The 19133-nt window shown below is 35.7% G+C and overlaps 1 protein-coding gene across 2 annotated transcripts in view; it reads right to left on the bottom strand.

Annotated features, from left to right (window-relative positions):
• HPSE2 (heparanase 2 (inactive)) overlaps window positions 1-19133 on the bottom strand; it is a 666791-nt gene that overhangs the window by 574742 nt on the left and 72916 nt on the right. The window lies entirely within an intron of this gene.

Raw genomic sequence — 19133 nt, forward strand, 5'->3', positions numbered from 1 at the left:
AGAAGGAATTATTATTAATCAGCATGAAATAATCTACATATGGTAATACACAAGAGTACTTTAATCGAAAGAGTTTAAATGATGACTTCTGTATATATTTGAATTGGATTTCTTACAGCAAATTAATTGTCCTTATCTCATCTTTCACTCAAAGAACAAATGTTTTCCACATCTTGAGACTTTGTCACAAAATGAAGACTCCTTTCTGTTTACTACTACACAAAAAAAAGAGAACCATTTCTCTCCTTCTGAGGATTGACAAGAGTTCAAACTCCATCCAACTCCCAAATAAGATCATGCAAAGAATCATTTTCCCATTTGTTGAATCCAAAAGACTCCCAGCAATTCCCAAACTCTAGACATCTTCATTGAGAAAAACACAGCCACCTATGGATGAAATGTATGTATCACTAGTTTGGAGAATGTTTGGTTTTCTCTGTATTATTCCAAGTCTAAAATTGCAGAATGAGAATGATTTTGGAAGGTTAGGGTCTAGAATTTTATTTTCACTGCATTTAAAAGCATATAACAGGCAAAGGATGAAAACTAGAGCCATGCACTGGTATTTGAAAAATCGTGTGTACTCTTAAAAACACATTTGCAAATCATAAATGTTTGTAAACTTAAACAATAATGGACAGGGGCCATATATGCATCCCTGTGCCATCTTAATCCATCAGTGTTGACATTACCGCAGAAAAACTTCCCTTTCATGGTTAGTAGTCTGTCCCTCTCAGCAGATCTATGATACTTTCTGGCGTCCCACACAGGGAATTATTTAATTTAATTTCTAAGGGCCAGATCCTGCCCTTGGATACATGTGAGTTGTAAGTATTGACGTCAATGGAAATTCTGGGTGTGCATCTGAGGGCAGACCATGGTCCTCTGCATATTCCTAACGTGACTGCTGAAATTCTCTTTGCTAAGATTGGTCTGATTTTTGGCTCCCTTTCTCTTAAATGTGCACACAATACCAGAAGTGATGCATGAAGGCTGTGAACAAATGAAGAACTTCAGAGCCGGGTTGGATCCTGTGTGGCCTTCTGACCTAAGGAAAGAACTAGATTTTAAGTCCTCTTTGTTTCACGGTCTGTTATTGCCCTGATGATCAGCCCAGAGCAAGATTTTTCATTTCCAGATCCATCTCCTGGTTAAAGAGAAAATAAGGCTTAGATTCTAATTAATGCTAATAATTTTTAAAACAGTTGTTAAGAGTATTAGAATGAAAGCTGCACTCAATTCCAAAGTAATCTGTCTTTAGCCACTAAATTATGGTATCTTTTACTTGTTGTTTTTCACTGAATTAAACTGTAAACCTAATAATTCCAGGACATCTTTGAACTTGTATCCAAATAAAGACAAACTAGTAAAGTAGCAATCTGGAACCACCTGGAAACCTGAGACTCATCCCATACTCATCACTCTTATCTGATCTCCACTCCATCTTGTCCACATACACAAAATCACGCTTACACACTTAGTCACCAACACCTTTCAATTCTATCTCCTTAATAACTCGAGCCTCTCCCTTCTTCAGCTCCACTATCCTTAGCCCTGATCATTTTTTTCCCCAGACAACTGTAATAGTCTCATTGTTCTGGTCTCCTGTTCCCCTAATCTTGAACACTATCCATTTTCCACACGGGTGGTAGAATAATTCCTCCAAATGCCTAATATAAGAATGATACTCTCATTAATAAAATCCCGTGGCTTTCCATTAGGTTCAGGCAATACCTAACAGTCCATTATCTGAACTCTCAACAAACTGCAAATTCAGCAATCTAGATCTTTCTACCAACCCATCCATCAAGTTCAATAAGATTTAGAAACTCAGAATTAAGCTCTGAATTCTTCACAATTTTTTAAGACCCTCAGTGATAATAAACATGCTATTTTGTAGAATTGGGTGCCACGCATAATTAAAAAACTGAAAATATACACAACAGATTTCAGTTTTAAAAATTATGAAGGGAGGAGCATCTGGGTCGCTCAGTCGGTTAAGTGTCCAACTCTTGATTTCAGCTCAGGTCATGATCTCAAGGCTCGTGGGTTTGAGCCCCGTGTCAGGCTCTGTGCTGACAGATGGAGCCTACATGGGATTCTCTCTCTCCTCCTCTCTGTGCCTCTCCCCTGCCTGCAGGTACACACTCTCTCTCTCTCAAAAGTAAATAAACATTTTTTTAAAAATCACTGAGGAAAAACATATCTTTTATCCCAAAGGAATGTTTTTGTGATTGCATAGGCCTTGAATTAACTTATATCTAAGAACTAGGAGTTCACATCAAGAACTGATTATCAAAGTTTAACTGAACTTTGGCATTTATTATCAAAATCAACTTGCAAATAATTTCTTCTAAAAATTCTTCAGGTGGACACCTCAATCCCAAATCCCATTCTTTTTTTTTTTAATGTTTTATTTATTTTTGAGGGAGAGAGAAAGAGAGAGACAGAGCATGAGTGGGGGAGTGGCAGAGAGAAAGGGGGACATAGAATCTGAAGCAGGCTCCAGGCTCCAAGCTGTCAGCACAGAGCCAACACGGGTCTCAAACTCACAAGCTGTGAGATCATGACCAGAGCCAAAGTCAGACACTTCGCCCCTAAATCCCAAACCCCATTTCTGGCAACTGGTTTCAAAACTGCAGCTCAACAGAATATTTATTAAATACTTACTTCGCAGGCACTGGATTTTCAAAGAGGGATATGACATTTTCCCTGCCCTCCAAAATTATTTTATCACAGTAATGGTCTTGTATGGCAATTCTTAACCAGATTATTAAAATCCAACTCAGAATGCTGTGATGCCTTCTGATTATTTTAGAATCATTATTCTAACTTGAAAAATTCCCAAGACCATAAATCATCTGTCCCCTCCTACCCCTTGCTTCCCAAACCTCCCTTCTCAATAATTCTCTGAACATACCTACACTACACTCCCCTTGCTCATACTTCTCCGGCCACACTGGGCTCCTGGTGTCCCTGAACACAGCAGTCAAGCTCATGGCTCAGGGTCATTGCCCATGATACTCCATCAGCCTGAAACACTCCTCCTCTATTACTTGTATGACTTGTTCCCCAACTACTTTAAATCTTTCCCAAATGTCACTTTCCCAGTGAGTTCTTCCCTCACAAGCCTACTTAAAACGGAATACCTATCCTAACACTCCTAGCTCCCATTTCTTTTCTTTTTCTCCACAGCACTTATCACCATTTAACAAAGTACATATTTTATTCATTTATTTTTTTCTTCCTTCTGAAGTGATCATTGTTATATTATGTAGCAATTAAAACAGTGCCTGATACCTACTAAATTCCGAGTAAATATATTCTGAATGAATGACAGAACTTGTTCAAGAAGTACCTGGAGCATTTGGGAAGTTCTACTGCAACAAGACTTCCCCAAAGCAGTAAATCATTATCAGAATAGTCTCCTTTCACATAAATTTAAATATCTATAAATGTTAAATAAAATTTCAGTATATATGCTTAAATGAGAAATACATAAACCAATAAATATGTGACTAGGATGAGAAAAAATATTTCAAAGAACTTAATGTGGTGATCTAATATGTAAAAATATTAATAAATTTTCTAAAAACCATTCTTTCATCTGTACATCATTACTGTATCTTATTCCATTATTATTATGATAGTTTTATATAGGTTGTAGTTCAATATTTTCAAAGTGTGATCAAAGATCTATCTGCATCAAAAACATCTGAGGTGCCTATTGGTAAAAATGGAATTTCCTGCCTCCACTTAAGAGCTCTGGGGCTGTGGCCTATAAATCTGCATTTTTCTAACAAGTTCCCAGGGGATCTTTATTCTTACTTATGTTTGAGAACTAATGCTTTAGGCCCTCAGTCTGCAAAACCCACTGCAGCCCTCTCTGTCTTAGCCTCCCTCCCACAGGACTCTCCCTGAGTCCAGATAATCTTTCAATTTAAACACATGGATGTTACCTTAACTAAGGATTCAAGAAAAACTTTTCTTCTTTTGATGGTAATAAGCCTTCAGAGATGTTATTTACAGACGAACATCATTAACAGTGATAAAAATATTACCTTTAAATTATTAGACCTTGGCAGCCTCTTATAATAATATCCCATAAAATCAGAAAATGAAATAGAAATTCTAAAGTATCCTAACCTTCTTTTATATACTCCAAGAGGCACAGAGCTACAACTAAACTTATTAAGCACCTACTGTGTAGCACAGAAAATCACATTCACTACACCTCATTTAACCTGAAACTTGTGAAATGAGGGCAGATAACATAGTTATTTGTCCAGAGCCACTTAGCTGGTACTTGCAGAACAAAAACTGAACCCATGACTCCAGACTCTAAGTCCATGATTATTTCTAGAATATTCACAGCTTCATCAATCTATAAATGAGTTCTTTAAAGTCACAGCCACTACTTCCTGTGATTTTGGCCTAATTCTCTGTTTCCTTAAAAAGTAGAGTTGTTCTGATTAAGAAAAAAAAAAAAATGAAGGACACGAAGTTTCCTACACACGTTCCTTTTGGTATTCTGTGCTCCATTCCCTACTGTGGGGTTTCTTGACAGCTCTGCCAGCACATTCATCTGCCCCAGCTGCTTTTAATTTACCCTTTTATGGGGGCACGAATGTCACTATTATGTCCCTAATTCAAATGTTCTTGATGCTGCAGTTCTGCCATATCATTTTTTTTTCTGGTCTCTTTACCATATTCTCTTTCAATAAAGGACATGTTACTTTGTCCATTAACTTAAAACAAAATTCACTGTGGGTTTTTAATTCTCTGAGCTTTCCTTTTAAATGTTCTTCAATCTAATTCAAAAGCTGCTTTCGTTCTTGTTACATGCATGAGCTCAAATGCTAAGAATCCTGAGGTTTCCAAACAAACCCATTTAAACAGTTTTTGAAAGTATATTCTTCAGATTATCCCAGTCTCAAGACATGTATAGAAAGTGGGAGGTGGGAGAGGAAGGGTTACTGGTCAAATAAAACCACGTTCTATATCTACCTCATTGAAATTCATATGTATATCAGCATATTAAAAGCTCTGATATTAAAAGCTTTCAGTGAAAAAATGGTTTTACTCAGTATGTCCCAAACCGGCTTAACCATGCAACTTTTTCCCCCGACTACACATCCCACAGAATTTACTATATGGTAAACATTAGAAGACCCAATAAATATGTAATGCCTACTGTATAAGAAGTTCTCCTTAAGTGGTAGCTATTATTGTTGTAATCATTAATAAGCAGGTCAATAAATGTCATGACTCAGCTAATCCATCACTCTTAAGATAGGACTGTGGTCCTAATTTGTTCAGCCCAAAGTACCTCCACTGACCCTTGGAAATAACATCAGTTTACTATTTTCAATAAAAAATTCAGAGGAAAAATATTCAGAAAATTCTCAGGAACCTGAGCAACAATAGTTCTGAAATGCTACAACTTCAGGATACCTGAAAACATAATTAGTAATAGTTTGGGGAGAGTGTAGTGTGAGAGAAGGAGTCCAACTGAGTTTGGAGTCAAACATTTAAAACCAGCCTGGACCTTTAGCTTGTGGCATAGTTTCTTAAGATGTAAACTGAGGATATCACCAACAATTTTTGCTAAGTTGTTGTAAGAATTAGAAATAGCATACCTAGGACATAGCAGGCACTAAGAAGAAAGATTCACTGCTTTTGTAGTTCCAATTAGACATGTTGACTTCTGAGAAGCTTAAATTATGTAATACAGGTTTGGCCAAGCAAACTCACTTCATTCTCCAAAATAAACACTTCTTAAAAAGCGTAGCCCACTCCACATTTCAAGAATTCCTCTCACAGCTGTGTTAACTAGCTAGCTATCATAATTGTTAAAGCTTTTGCATATTTTCCTGAAAAAAACTAGTAACAACTTTTAAAATTTCTTTACTTTTTTAATAAATTATACATTCTCATAATTTAAGAAGTAAAACATCATAAAAAGGCATATAAAGTTTCCCTCTCAACCTCTTTTCATCCCACGCCCCTGCCTGAGTCTATCCCTAGATCATTGCTTTTGTTTGTTTTCCTCTTGAATTTCTTTATGCAAATACATGCTATTATCAATGTGTATAGATATATTTTTTTTACTTTTTTGAATTTTTTGAGTTAAGTGTTCAGTGCATTATCATTTTTTCATTCTTTCTTGACTGAGATAATTAGTTAAGTCTCCAAACTTTCTTTAGCCTTTCCCATAGTTTCTGGTATCTAGTATTTTCATTACCATTGTTTTTAACAAGTTTTTTACTTTAGATAGTTTGTATTTTCTACTTGATTCAGGAATTGTTTAAGAAAGATTTCTTGAGTTTTTGGGGTTTTTTTTGTTGTTTTATTTTTTATTTCCAGGTTGGGTCAGAGTTTCATTGTTATTCTTTTACTAATTTCTAGTTTTATTGGGTTATATACTATTTATTTTTCAGGGACTGAATTGAGATTTTCTTTGTGAACTTTTTTACAATCAAGTTCAGAGAATGTTCCATATGGCATTTAAAATGATGGTATATTCCCTATTTCAAAGCAAAAGTATATCTGCATATTTATATACATATACATTTCTATATTTACACATATTTTTGGTGTCTACTTGATCTATGTTGAACTGAGGTGAAGCAGTGAATACTAATGTTTCTAATTATTTTCCTTTTATCTCTTAAATCTCTTGTTCTTTTATCTCTAAAATTTCCCCTTTAGGAAAACTGTTTGGGGTTATTTGGTACATAGATATTCACAGCTGTTATTGCATTTTGTATCTATTAGCATGGTAAAGTTTGCTTTGTCTTACTTAATGCTTTTTAGCCTAACATTCACTTTGCCTGATATTTCTTCTACTGTGACTCCTACTTTTTTTTTATATTTTCCTAGTATACTTTTTTAAGCAGCTTTAATTCACATACAATTCACCCATTTAAATTGTATAATTCAATGTCTTTAGAATATTCACAGAATTATGCAAACATCACCACGTTCAATTTTAGGACATTGTCATCACCTCAAACAGAAACTCTGTACTCATTAGCAGTAATTCCCCATTGCTTCCCAAGCTTCCAGCCCTAAATGACCATTAATCTATTTCTTTCTGTCTCTACTGATTTGACTATATGGGAACTTTTTATATAAATGGAACCATACAATAATGTGGCATTTGTGACTAGGTTAGCATAATGTTTTCAAGATTGATCCATGTTGTAGCATTGACCTAATTGTTTTATTCACTTGTCCTTTTTGAAAATTTGAGTTGTTTTTTGCTTTTTGGCTATTATGACTAATGCTGCTATGAATATTTGTGTACTAGTTTTTGTGTGGACACCCTAATACATGTTTTGCATGCTTTTATTTTCAATCTTTCGGAATCACATTTTAAAGTACTTTTCTTGGGGGGTTTGAGTGGTTCAGTCAGTTAAACATCCGACTTCGGCTCAGGTCATGATCTCCTGGTGAGTTTGAGCCCTGCATCGGGCTCTGTGCTAACAGCTCAGATCCTGGAGCCTGCTTCTGATTCTGTGTCTCCCTCCCTCTCTCTCTCTCTCTGCCCCTATCCCACTCATGCCTCTGTCTCTTTCTCTCTCAAAAGGAAATAAACACTAAAAAAAATTTTTTAAGTACTTTTCTTGTATACCACATAGTATGGTTTTGCATTAACCTAAAGATTTTTTTTAAACTGGGTGAGTAAAGTCCATACAAAAAACATAAAGAAAATTAAAATCATCCATAGTGTGTCACTCAAATATAAACAGTATTTTTTATAGATTTTCTTCAGATCTTCACAAAATTATGTATATGTCCCTTTTTGAAACAAAATTGAAATCATCCAGCAGTTGGTTTTGTAATATGGTGAGGTTTTTTCTTAATTTCAATATTAAAAAGCCAATTTAATAGCTGCATAACATTCCACTGAACATACAGTAGTACATAATTTAAAAATGTGTTCTTTTGTCCAGCATTCTACTATATTTTGTCAACAATGAAAATAATACTAGAGCTACAATTTACGGAGCCGAGTGTTCTTAATATGTGGTCTCCTTCTGCTGTATTAATTCATCCTTCTATATGGTATAGGTTTTACACACATCTTAGTATATCTCTTCTGAGTTGACTGATGAAATATTTACAACTGGGACAACTGGGAACAATCCATACTTTGGGACACTGAAATATATTCCAGGAATTGTGTTCTCTCTGAACAACTGTAAAAATTGGAATAGGGTTTCCTGGGTGGCTCAGTCAGTTAAACGTTTGACTCTTGATTTCGGCTCAGGTCATGATCTCACAGTTCATGGGACTGAACCCCATGTGTGGCTCTGTGCTGACAACATGGAGCCTGCTGAGGATTCTCTCTCTCCTTCCCACTCTCTCTGCCCCTCTCCCAACTTGCACACATGCTCTTTTTATCTCTCAAAAATAAATAAACATTTTTTAAAAATAAAAACTAAAAATTGGAATAAATGTTTTTTCTTCTCCACAGAGGGAAAAAAAGCATCCTTTTGATTAAAGAACATCTACATCTCCTGAATCCCTATAAAGCTAATAATAAGCAAAGCCTCTTTTACATTGTAAGGGGCATCTGGTTATTTCAGTAATATTAGAAAATTCTATGTCTTTTTTAAGTTTGAGAGAGAGCAGGGGAGGAGCAGCCAGAGAGGGAGAGAATCCCAAGCAGGCTCCGCGCTGTCAGCAGAGAGCCCACACAGGACTCAAATTCACAAACCGTGAGATCATGACCTGAGCTGAAACCAAGAGTTGGACGCTCAACTGACTGAGCCACCCAGGCACCCCAGAAAATTCCATATCTTTAATATGTTTTTAGGCTTCTCTAAGAGATCTGGAAATAACTGACTCATCCCAATTAGTTCTATAGTTTTCTTTTCACAATACACTCTTGCATTCTCTTCTCACAATCTAATTATCTCCATTAACAAAATCAAAACAAGGTCAAACATTTTTATTTTGCTACAAGGTTACAAACTTCTTTTTACAGTTGCATAGTACATAGTTGTTAAGTACCGTTGCAATAATAATATTTTCTTAAATAATTTATTGTCAAGTTAGCTAACATACAGTGTATATATTGTGCTCTTGGTTTTGGGGGTTGATTCCCGTGATTCATCACTTACATACAATACCCAGTGCTCATTCCAACAACTGCCCTCCTCAATGCCCATCACCGATTTTCTCCTCTTCCCTGCCTCCCCCCATCAATCCTCAGTTTGTTCTCTGTATTTAAGAGTCTCTTATGGTTTGCCTCCCTCTCTGTTTGAAACTATTTTTCCCCTTTCCTTCCCCCATGGTCTTCTGTTAAGTTTCTCAAGTTCCACATATGAGTGAAAACATATGATAGCTGTGTTTCTCTGACTCACTTATTTCACTTAGCATAATACCCTCCAGTTCCATCCATGTTGTTGCAAATGGCAGGATTCCACTCTTTCTCACTGCCAAGTAGTACTCCACTGTATATATAAACCACATCTTTACCCATTCATCAGTTGATGGACATTTGGGCTCTTTCCATAATTTGGCTATTGTTAAAGCACTGCTATAAACATTGGGGTACATGTGCCTCTATGAATCAGTAATCTTTATAAACTATTTCCTTAAACACAATATAGCTAACACATAGGGATATCCCTTTATTATAGTACTCCCTCACAATAGGATTTTGCAATTTGCAAAGTACTTCTATGTACATTATTTCACTTAATCTAAAAACAACCCTATGAGCTAGCTAGACAGAAATCATTATTCCCATTTTACAGATTTAAAACAAAATGGGTTCACAGGAATTAAGGGGCATGTCCTAAATCAAAACATGAATAAGTAGAGGAACTAGAAATTAGTGCCAGGTCTTCTGTCTTCCAAAAATGCAGCAGATAGGAAAAGTCACTGTCTCCTTATGGAGTTGTCAAGATTCTGAAGTAGGGGTGGGAGACTTCTACAGCTATAACTTATTGTTGGTGACTTTATTCCTCCCACTGAGCCTGTCTTTCTTTCCCATCTTTTCCATTTTCAAATCTTATCCAATCTTTTTTTTTTTTTAACGTTTATTTATTTTGAGAGAAAAAGCACACAGGCATGCCAGGGAGGGGTCAAGGGAGAGGGAGAGAGAATCCCAAGCAGGCTCCGCACTGTCAGCACAGAGCCAGATGTGGGGCTCTATCTCATGAACCATGAGATCATGACCTGAGCCAATATCAAGAGTCGGACACTTAACCGAGTGAGGCACCCAGGCACCCAGAATCTGATTCAATCTTATCCCTTCATCATTAAATACTGATGCAAGATACAAGTGAGTGAAAAATACGCACTTCATATTTTTAAAGAGCTTTTATACTTAGCAAATATGCTGGATTTCAATTCCAGTGCTTTTTATCTTTCCTTTCACAGAGCTTGAATCTCTTATGATTTCCTTAACACAACATAACAAAATATATACTAGATGAGTGCTTCTTACATGCCCCTTTTATTCTTAATTCCACCTTATTGCCTGAATCATTAAAGAATGCAAAACATACCTCTCACACTGCTATTGAAGTTTGTAGAAAACCTTAGGTTTTAAAAAGTTTAAAATAGCCAACAACTCCACTTACCACATTTAGAAACCTATTCTGAAATCTCTGTTAAAAAAATCTTAGAATCCACTTCAATTATGATTATCACTTTACTGATACAGATTTTTAAAGGGTTTAGGGGCAATTTACATACAGGTTAATGACATCTTATCAATAATATTTCACAAACCATTTTTTAAAACCTGCATCAGCTGACTAAGGTGCTAGGGTTCTCATGAACTGCTGCTTTAAGAACAATTCTGATTTTAATGTAAGAGAAAACAGTGTGAATTTAAAAATTAAAAAATTAAAAAATAGGAGCGCTTGGGTAGCTCAGTTGGTTGAGTGTCTGAATTCAGCTCAGGTCATGATCTCACAGCTTGTGAGTTCAGGCCCCATGTTGGGCGGGCTCTGTGCTGACAGCTCAGAGCCTGGAGCCTGCTTCCGATCCTGTGTCTCAGTCTCTCTCTGCCCCTCCCCCACTTGTGGTCGCTCTCTCTTTCTCTCTCTCAAAAGTAAATAAACATGTTTTAAAATCAAAATTAAAATATTAATTTTATATTATTTATAATACTTATATTATAATTATATTCATTATATTATATATTATTACAAAATATATTGTACATTATATTATAATTATTATAAAAATATTATGTATAATATTCATATACTGTAATATATGTTATTATATATTATAGTTATTATAAAATAAATAATATTTATAATATTAATTATTATTATATTGTTTAAACCCCTATTATTTTTTCCAAGTTTTAGCTATATCATACTTACAATAGCTGCCACTTACTTGAGGACTTACAATAAACTGGGCACTGTGCTAAACTCTAAACATACATATTACTCAATCCTCACAACAATCCTATGAAATAGATACTATTATCATACCCACTTTATAGCTGAGGCTTAAAGAAGTTATTTTCCAAAGTCCTACTATTGACGTTAAAGTCCGAATTCTAGTCTTGCTGGCCTGACTCCTAAATTTAAGAAATTACTACTCTCCACTAATTTTTTGAACATGCTTCATATACTTTCCTCTGACATTAATCTAATAGTCTAGGCATCTTTTGTGTTTTTTTTTTTTTTAACGTTTACTTATTGTTCAGAGAGAGACAGAGTACAAGCGGGGGGAGGGGCAAAGAGAGAGGGAGACACAGAACCTGAAGCAGGCTCCAGGCTCTGAGCTGTCAGCACAGAGCCCGACGCGGGGCTGGAACTCACAAACTGCGAGATCATGACCTGGGCGGAAGTCGGACGCTCAACTAACTGAGCCACCCAGCAGCCCCTAGGCATCTTTTGAAACACACTTTTGAATTTTCCCTTAAACAGATCCATTAGTTCTGAAAGGCTAACTATACCATTATAAATTAATCAGTATCTACTATGACGATGTAATTTTTTTTTAACTTCTGTCATTGGTTTTCCAGCCTTTTATCGCTTCTCAGCTAATTCAGAAAATGAGTTAGTTTTCTCTCCACAGACTCCTATCCCAAAAAAACTATGTCTCCTGTACCTTAACCAACACTAACAATTTAATTTCACATTTGCTGTTAACTTTGCAGCTTTAAATATTTTTATACTGGCATTTATTCTTAGATCGATATTTAACACTTTAACACTGGAAATCAAGAACATCCATTCAACTTCTTTTTCTTCATGGCACCTAGCATTGTGCCTTATATACATTTGATTTTCAGTTAATAAAGGATTGATTGACAAAAGACGACTCAATATCCCAAGAGTATATTATTGGAATTTTCATGAAACTTGTGTATGAACATTCAACATGTATCTCTCAGGGACTTGCACACTGAACATATTAGGTTTTCTTGGAATGAAGAAGGGGAACAAAGTGAACACTAAGTATCTCCTGGACTCATCTTTCTAAGAGGGTGCCCACTAGCTTTTTGCAAATATTAATATTCCACAGAGAAGCAAGATAAGACTAGACTGTAAGGAGACCTTCTTTTAGAAGCTTAAATGTTTTGCTTTTTCAAAGAGGACATAAAAAAAATTTATCCAACTCCTGTAAAATAACATTCCTCTCTAAATGAAGAAATTATAAATAACTGAAGTAGACAATGATACTGCCTATTTCTTCTTTAAGAGACAGTTCAGAGCTACTGAAGAGTTAAAAGAAGATACTGTCATCTTAACAGCTGAGAACAAAGAAATACAGAGACACAAAACTAGGCAGTTGGAGAACACACTTGTGCTGAGAGAATCTTAAGAGTCTGTTAAAAGGTTTATTGTGTTCAGAGAGATTACCAAGAAAGTACTAAGCAGGTATTTCATAACTTTACACTAATGGAATAAACTGAAAAGAGGGAACACTGAAAATGATCTGCAGCAACCCACAAGTAAGAAAAAGAGAAGACATTGTTTACAGAAAAAAATATCAGTTTATTTTAGTAATACAGTAACACACAGCATACCCATCCTATTTAGAAATCTGTTTCTTTTCATTTCTCTCTACATAGCATTTCATGGCTAATTTATATTATCACTTAGGTAAACAATTATATTAAAAATATAAGCATATAACAGAGGAATATTGTTTCTCTCTGTTGTCCATGCCTAAAATCTAATCGTTACCCTAAAAAGAGACCATATTAGCAACTACCACCAAGCCACTAAAAATGAATATTGGGATTTATCCTGTATCCTTAATGCTCTTAGCATGAAAGGTTTCTTAAACTGGATACTCCTGTAACTGACAGTTTTACTAAAGGAATTTGGAAGTCTCAGTAGTCCTCAAAGAGTTAAATGATATATCACATTTTCAATAAAATTAAGCTGCATCTTATTCATTTTACAATTCATATTCTTCTTTCTACTTCCCTATTCCTCAGACCAAGTTACTCCAGGTCCCCACATCTGAGAGTAGAGCACTTATTCTCTCCTTGTATTATCATAGATCTGCCTGTCAGTCGCACCCACAGACAGCAGGTTGTTCTGGGAGCTGAAACACTGATGCATTCACCTCCACAATGTGAGTGCCTACCCCTGCATTAAGACAAAGTGGCCCCTCAATAAAATTTCTGGACTACATATATAAATTAATTAACTATAGAATTCTTTTTCAGTTGGACAGAAGATATTACATTTCCATGAGAGAAAGCATTTTGCAGGGTAGAAGGCGTGGCAATAAACTCATGAATCCAAAGCTGAGATTTCAGTCTCATCTAGGCAGCTGTGTGTCCTTGAACAAGCAGCCTCAGTTTATTTACCTGTAATGTGGCAGCGTTGAACTTGATTCCTAATGACACTCCTGCTATAAATTTATTTTTAATTTGGAACATTTTTTATCTGGTTAACTTTTTATGAGTTTCTGGGAATTCTTGCCTAGAGTACTAAATGCTGAAATGGCAACTTCAGCCAGGCAAATGAGTTATTCCCAACTGGTACAGGGTAGAATGGATTATTTCCCAGCCAAAAATGGGGTGACTCCAAGAATGGAATGATAATGCTAAACAGGAAGCTCTTGTGTTATATGGGGATAGCTCTTTACTACCTCTTCTTATGAGAAAAAAAAATGGAACAAAATGGCAGCATTCAATACCCCCCAGACACTCCAGAATGTGTTTTGGCTGCATAACAAATGTGGACACTGTTCTTCCATTAGCCTCTTCTACAAAGAGATTGAAAAAGACATGCAGAAAAATTTTCCATACATTAGACTGGATATTGCCAGTACGTGGAAAAAAAAAAAAGAAGAAGAAGGACTCATCACAGATACAACAATTAAGTTGGAAGAAATAAAAGTACTAAACCTCACTGTTGAATAGAAGACTGGCTGTGTGAGGTTCACAAAAATCACATTCTGTAAATCTACTCATATGGAGATTCAAGAAATAAAGGCCTAGAGAGAGTGATGTGATGGAGACAGGAACATAAATAAACAATCTTTAAGGAAAAGACCAATTTATTCTCCAAAAAATCATTTGCTAGCAAATAAGTCATAGGCAAACATCTCTTATCTCTTAAACATCGTATGTAGAATTATCTAACTCATAGACACAAGAATGTTAATTTGGGGGTTTCTCCTCCTAAGAGAATATCATCATGAAGCTATTTTAGAAGAAAAAGGCATACTCCTTAGCATTAGTTTCCTGTACTGTTTTCTGCTTTAGCACATAGTCTTCTTCTGAACAGGCCCACTTCAAAAGGAGATTGCATTTTGAGCTCCCTGTTGGCTCTTCAGCCCAGAGCTCTCTCTGAAGAGAAAGGGGCAGCTGCCACAGAACAGATATGGAAACCACTCCTCACTGTGTGTGCAGAGCTCCACCCTTAGGTATACCATGTCCTCCTTGCCTTAGGAACATAGGATAATGAGTATCCTCCTCCCTTCTAACAGGTATGATTTCAACACACTGGAAATGTAAGATTTATGAGGAAGACTCATCTATATGAAGATGTATAGAATCCTATTTTCACAAATATTTTCAGAATATACAGAAATTGGCAATTAAAAATAAAGCTTTAATGGATCAAATGAACATTTTTATTTAAGTTCTTGTGATAGAAGAAAAATGATCTTTTTATTCCATCTTTTATTAATGGATTAGGAAACGCAAAAATTCTATTGAAATTACCCAAAAGATTCATAAAAGCATCGTTCAAATCTTCATTATTAGGCATTTTTCCTTTCATAAACCAGAAATTTCTGAAAAGTTTTTAAAATACGAGTAAGTTCACTTGTGAAATGCATACCACAACATATATGGAGAGAGAGAGAGAAGATAATTTTTCAATGAATCAAACATAAATTATATTATTCCAAATTAAAAATTGAGATTCATAGGATTTCTAGACCTACTTAGTCATTCTCTGTCTTTTGAAGAATAAAAGTTCTTAATTTTAAGGAATTGCAACTTTTCCACTTTTTATTTCATAAATCATGCTGTTGACCAAAGCTAAGGTCACCTAGATTTTCTTCTATGTTATCTTCTAGAAGTGTTATAATGTTTTACACTTGTATCTATGATTCATTCTGAGTTAATTTCTGTGAAAGGTAAAGGGTCTGTTTCTAGATTCTTTTTTTTAATGTGGATGTCTAGCTGTTCCAGCAGCATGTGTTGAAAAAACTAACCTTTCTCCATTGAATTATCTTTCCTCTTCTGTCAAAGACCGAATCAGATATTCGTATGGGTCTATTTCTGAGCTCTCTATTCCATCCCACAATCTATTTGTCTATTCTTTCACCAGTACCACATTATCTTGATTATGGTAGCTTTACAGCAAGTCTTGAAGTTGTGTAGTATCAGTCCTCTGACTTTGTTCCTCCTCAGCATTGTGTTGGCTATTCTCAATCTTTGTCTTTCCATATAAACTTCTATGTGTAATTTTGAGTTCATAATTTTGTATCCTTTGTCTTAAAGACAGAAAATGAAATTCTGTATGATACAAATCCCAAAAAACCAGAACCCGCCTTCATGTGACAGTTCAAGCCACAAGTGTGAATTAAAACCTGGAGAAGAAAGCAGAGTGAGGCTCTGATGTATATCCTCAGAGAAGCAAAAGAGAGGTAAGGGGAAAAAAACAAGAAGAAGGAAAGACTGAGATCTTCCAAGTTGCTCAACAATTCTAATTCCAAACCACATCTACAGGCACATGCATAAAATATCTCTAATTCTAGTGTACAAAAAGGTTATGTTACTTACCTTTAAACTAATTTTTTTATTTGAAGGCACCAAAGTGTGCCAACAAATCTGAAGAAAACCGTTCCTGTGCTTTTCCCTTTTAGTTTGTCAAACAGTCCTTAATTTCTGAAACAAATGCTAACGAGAATTTTTATGTTAAGAGTAAAAACTTAGAGATCATTACCACCACTTCCTTCATGAAGACCTCTCTGATTCCCCTAGGCCAACTCAGACTATTCCTCTAATACAGCCCTAATAACACTGAGCTACAATTGTTTTCATGTTTGTCTCCTTATTGGGCTGTACTTTCAGGGAGGGCAGGAATCAAATCAAGTCTTATCTACATATCCCAGCAGACACCACAGTACTAGCATATGATAGATGTTCAGATATGGGTTGAATGAATACTGACAAAAGGCAGGTACTATGATTCCAAATTTATAAATGAGGAAGCTGAGGCTTGCCCCAGGATACATGTGAAGCAAATGGCAAAGTTGAAATCCAGGTCTCTTAACTCTAAGAACCTCCCTAATATATTGGCAACTGGGTGTTGAGCGTCAGTCAGTTGAGCGTCCAATTTCGGTTGAGGTCATGATCTCACAGTTTGTGACTTTGGGCACCGCTTCAGACTCTGTGCTGATAGCTCAGAACCTGGAGCTTGCTTTGGACTCTGTGTCTCCCTCTGTCTCTGCCCCTCCCCGACTTGTTCTGTCTCTCTGTCTCTCAAAAATAAATAAACATTAAAAAAAATTTAAGGGGCACCTGAGTGGCTCAGTCGGTTAAGCAACCAACTTCAGCTCAGATCTTGTAGTCTGTGAGTTCAAGCCCCGCAACAGACTCTGTGCTGTCATGACAGCTCAGAGCCTGGAGCCTGCTTCAGATTCAGTGTCTCCCTCTCTCTCTGCCCCTCCCCCAATTGGGCCCTGTCTTTCTCTCTCTCTCTCTCTCAAAAAGTAAACATTAAAAAAATTTTTTTTAATTTAAATAAATAAAAACCTCCCTAATATATTAACCATCAATCACTGTAACAATAATATATTCTACAACATAAACCACCTGAGAATCACAAACCACCTGGCTATTTCAAATGAACAAAATGTAATTTTTCCCTGCTGCATAGTACAATTTATCACTTCATATTCTCACCATACCTTCACTCACCCAGATTATGTGTGAAGCTTTATCTGCAGATCTGTAAATTTTCTTCATACTAAGGAAAGAAACAGGTAATCTATAACAGCTGAAGTCATTACATTCAAAGGATATAAGCCAAAGACTAAAGAAATTGTAGGATGGTTGAACTTCTCTTTAGAACCCCAACAGAGACTAGAGTTGCTCTAGGGAAAAAGTGTGTCAAGGTGTTCATGTGCCATGCCCTCATAATCTCTATAAATAAATTCTACTTCCTCCAAAGCCTAGGCCCTTACACACACACACTCTCACACACACACACACACACACACACACACACACACACACACCCCAGATACATGAAAAACTTTAGTCCTGACAACAATCATGACACTTAAGGACTTGCTTCTTTTGAAATCTATTTAGCTCTTTTTCACTTTCCATTGTGATAGTATCTGAGACATGAGCTTACTTATAAAAGATTCCCTCTCTAGGGACAATCTCTCTGTTGATAATAACATAATAATTATAATAACAACTTAGCTAATATTCATCGAGTATATGGCTTTGTATTAAGCACTTTATAATATTGGTTAATCTAAACCTCACAGACCATGTTAAGGTACTATTTTCTCTTGGAGCACCTGGGTGGCTCAGTCTGTTAAGCAACCAACTCTTGATTTCAGCTCAAGTCATGATCTCACGGTTCGTGGGTTTGAGCCCCGTGTCGTGTGACAGCATGTACCCTGTTTGGGATTCTCTCCTCCTCTCTCTCTGCCCCTCCCCTGCTCACGGGGGCTCTCTAAATAAATAAATAAATAAATAAATAAATAAATAAATAAATGTTTTTCAAAAAAGATATTAAAATGGTAATGACATTAAGTAGTTTGGACAAGGTCCACACAACTAGTACATTGTCGGCACAGGATCAAAACATGGGTCTGTTTAACCCCAAAGTTCCTGCTCACATCTACCCTCTTATGATGCTTTGAGGGACAAAGAACTTCATGGGTTGGTGGTCTCAAATTTGACTGCACATCAGTAAAACATTTTTAACATAATCATCCATATATATTACAAATACTAATATATACTATATAATTACATATATGTAATACATATATATATTACACATGCACCTACTACAATTATATTTTAGTTACAGTATAAAACATAGGTCACAATAGAAACTTTTCATTAATCATTAGCTAAAAATTAAAGAAGCAATATTTTACAGTTCTGCTTTATTTTCATGGTGGTTCAAAAACCTTTTCACTCCTATTTTTAAAATAGTATTAATAATAATATCTGAATACTATCAAACTTTCAATAAGACACATTATTAAAAATAATGTGTAAATTCACAATATTTATAGCAGCGCTATCAACAATAGCCAAAGTATGGAAAGAGCCCAAATGTCCATTGAAAGATGAACGGATAAAGAAGATACACACACACACACACACACACACACACACACACACACACACACAATGGAGTATTACTCAGCAATCAAAAAGAATGAAATCTTGCCATTTGCAACTACGTAGATGGAACTGGAGGGTACTATGCTAAGCAAAATTAGTCAGAGAAAGACAAATATCATATGACTTCACTCATATTAGCAATTTAAGATACAAAACAGATGAACATAAGGGAAGGGAAGCAAAAATAATATAAATACAGGGAGGGGAACAAAACATAAAGGACTCTTAAATTCAGAGAACAAACAGAGAGTTCCTGGAGGGTTTGTGGGAGGAGGGATGGTCTAAATGG

The sequence above is a fragment of the Panthera tigris genome, chromosome D2 (genome assembly GCF_018350195.1).
Source record: "Panthera tigris isolate Pti1 chromosome D2, P.tigris_Pti1_mat1.1, whole genome shotgun sequence".
Taxonomy (NCBI): Eukaryota; Metazoa; Chordata; class Mammalia; order Carnivora; family Felidae; genus Panthera; species Panthera tigris.